Source organism: Leopardus geoffroyi, chromosome C2, assembly GCF_018350155.1.
Source record: "Leopardus geoffroyi isolate Oge1 chromosome C2, O.geoffroyi_Oge1_pat1.0, whole genome shotgun sequence".
Taxonomy (NCBI): domain Eukaryota; kingdom Metazoa; phylum Chordata; class Mammalia; order Carnivora; family Felidae; genus Leopardus; species Leopardus geoffroyi.
The window spans coordinates 103,596,168-103,599,603 of record NC_059333.1 but is presented as its reverse complement, the minus strand read 5'-3'; the positions used below and the strand labels follow the sequence as shown (position 1 = coordinate 103,599,603).

General features: G+C 39.8%; 1 pseudogene; it reads right to left on the bottom strand.

Moving 5' to 3' along the window:
* Positions 1–244: 244 nt before the first annotated feature.
* LOC123576352 lies at positions 245–406 on the bottom strand (annotated as a pseudogene).
* Between the last annotated feature and the right edge of the window lie 3,030 nt (positions 407–3,436).

Genomic DNA, 3,436 nt, shown 5'->3' with positions numbered 1-3,436 from the left:
ATACATCAACACCTGTCCAGGGAAGGCTGTTTGTGATTCATTCATGGTTTTCCCTAGAAGTTGATCACAGAGGCACCCAGGCCAACCAAAGTCCAGACTGTAAGATTCTAAAGAAGGTTCTGACCATAAAAAGATGAAAACAAAACTTTTTGTAAACAGTCTTGGCAAGCTGGCACAGCAGTCAGACCTTACCAATTAGTGAGTATTTTAAAAACTAAGTTTCCAGATGCTAGTCAAAGTCCAGTCTTAAAAACAAGACCTTCTAAAGGTAACAGCCTCAGGGCAAATGTGTTAGCTTTTCCCTGCAAACTTTTCTACCTCAGTTATGGATTGCTTTGGTGTCAATTAGCAATAATCACACCTCAGATAAACCTCATTGGCTACGATACTGCCATTGGGCAAAGCTATTTATGGATTGCTTTGGAACCAATAATTTAGTTTTATTTCCTAAAGACATATTTGATGTTTGTCCACTAACTTCCATGACCTTCAATTTCCTCACTTGGAAAATGGGCTTGGAATCCAGCTACTAGTCATCTGGCACAAATTTAGTTCAAGGCACTTTGGTAAAAAGTAGGTTGGTTGGAACGGCAATTTTATTTAAAATGAATACCTTTCTAAAAATCAATTAAGGGAGTTTATGCTAAGGTGCTATGTAAACTATACATTGAAATGCTCTACAGGGTATTATTTTTTTATTTATTATTGGCTCCCAGTATAGAGGACCATGTGTTTACTTTTCTTTCTTTCTTTTTTTAATGTTTGTTTTTGAGACAGAGAGAGAGAGAGAGAGAGAGAGAGACAGAGTGTGAATGGGGGAGGGGCAGAGAGAGAGGGAGACACAGAACTCGAAGCAGGCTCCAGCCTCCATACTGTCAGCACAGAGCCCAACATGGGGCTCGAACTCACAAAGTGTAAGGTCATGACCTGAGCTGAAGACGAATGCTTAATGACTGAGCCACCCAGGCGTCCTGATCATGCCTTTTCTAAGCAGTCCTCAGCTCTTGTGTGTACTCAGGGTCCTGGACACTGGTGGGCAGATGTACTGTTGCAGAGTTGTCTCAGTGTGACCTTTATGGAGATATTAACACCATTTTGTGCCTCAAATGTTTTGCCTTAGAAATAATACAAAGGAAACATCTTCTCTCACTTTATAGCATAGAAGTTAGAAGCACAGATTCTAAATCTGGATGGGCTAGGATTGAATCTCAATTCTTCCACTGACTGCCTGTGTTATCCTGGGCAAACAAATTTAATCTCTCTGAGCTCCAGCTTCCTTATCTGTGGGATGAGATAAAATTACCAATATCATTGGGTTGTCGTGAGCTTTAAGTGAGCTGATACATATAAAGTACTTACAACAGTGTTTGGCACTTGGTAAGTACCTTATAAATATTTGCTATTATTAGTATTAACTTTGTTGGTATCTTCAAAGCATTGTGTTGTATAATGGAAAGAAAATAGACCTTTGAATCAGGGAGATCTGGATTTAAATCCTGGCTCAGGCATTTGTTATTTGCGTGACTTTGGGAAGGTTACTCAAGCTCTCTGAACTCTTTTCTCTTTAGATAAGAAAATGGAAACACTCTTTATCTGGCAGAGTTTCTTGTGTTTAGGATTAGAGGTAATATAAATAAAGTATCAGCACATAGTAGATACTTGCTAAATTTTTATTGCTCATTGATTCATTTTGTGACTATTTATAGAGTGTCTGTTAGGTGTCAGGCATTATTCTGGACTTTGGAGAGATGGTTTTGAATAAGACAAGTCCCTGCTGCTTGCTGCCTATCTTAGAATGAAGGACAACACATGATAAATAAGTGAACTTGTGCATGCATAGTCTAATATTAGACAGTGATAAGTGCATTGGAGATGGAAGGCCTAGATGAGATGATAAGGTCGAGGAGATAGACTGGAGGCCTGGCTGGTGGTTTTGGAGAGGGTGAGGAAGGATGGCCTTTAAGAGAAGGAGACATGCATGTAGAGACTGGAATAGGGAGAATGAGAGAGCAACACAAAGCCAGGGAGGAAATGTGTTCTAGGCAGAGGTAATAACAAGGGTAAAGGCAGTGAGATGAGAGGAAGCTTGGCAGGTGTGAAAAACAGTGAAACGCCAACGTGGCAGGAGACTGGTAAGCAATAGAAGAAAGATGGGGTCAGAGAGACTGGCAGGGGGCAGATCAGTCAGTGTCGGCCTACGCAAGGGGGAAATGTTAGGTTTTCTTCTGAGTTGAAGGAGCCATTGTAGAGGATAAACAGAAAAGACATACTCTGATTTTCATTTAAAAGTTCACTCAGTTAGCAGGGCAAGTTTGGAACCAGGGAGGGCACAGAAGATTCTCATTCAGAAAATGAGGCTAATGGTGGTGGCCAGGACTGGGTGGTGCAGAGGAAGATGCTGACAGTGTCTGATTGCAAATATTGTCATTACTAGTATTATTTATTTTAGCTTATAATTATTACTAATATTGTTAGCATAAAACAACTTTAATTTCATTCCAAGCAACAGAAATGCAAGTTAACCTTTCCCAAAATACTGTATTTGAAGAAGTTCTTTGGCATTTTTGAAAGGGAAATATCACGAAGGAGAAATTTTATGAAGTGGCCTTATTTTATTCTCACAGCTATATGGGAGTGAGGCTTATTACTTTTTTGATTTCTCATATTTCCTCATTATAAATCCCCCAAAGAACTTAGAAGAGAAAGGAGTGTAAACACCTTGGGTGTCATGTGTACAACGATGATTCTGAAAATGTCTCATCAACTTCTCTTTACTGCTTATAGAGTTTTCCTTCGGGAAGTCTGCTCCAGCCCCTCTAATGGGGTGTAGAATTTCCCCAGAGTAGGTGTGAAAGCTTGGTTGTCAGGGTGGTTATGGGGTTTTATGCAGGTTGTTTCTTGACTACCCTGTTCTGATGTTTTTCTTTTGTCAGCATTTGATTGGATTCTTTCATCTGTGATTCAGTGTTTATATTAAACTCCATTTGCTTCTCTGCTCCTTCTTGAGACTTTATTATGTGGAAAAAAAAGCCTATGTCCTGTAGTGCTCATTTTCTGCTCTTTTGGAGAGGCAGTCTCTAGGAGTGCTGCATAATAAAGAGTGTTGAGAGTTGATTAACATGTGTTGGATTGCTGCATAAAGGGTGGGCCTGGAAAAGTGTTCACCATGCTCCCTTGTAAGAATAAAAGTTCAAGGAAACCTTTAAACGCCCAAACAGACCACTTGGGTCTTAACAGAAAGTCCCTCTTTAATGTCATATGTTTACCCAAAGGCAGAAACTATGGAAGTATATATGCACGTACTTCAGAAAAGTCTTTGAGTGTGGTGGACTGAAATAATTTTGCTTTGTGAGGCAACAGATTCCTTTCTAGTCAGAAGGAAGAAAAAGCAGGGCTGTTTTTGCTTTTTCTTTGAAGGGTACTGCTAGAAGTCAAA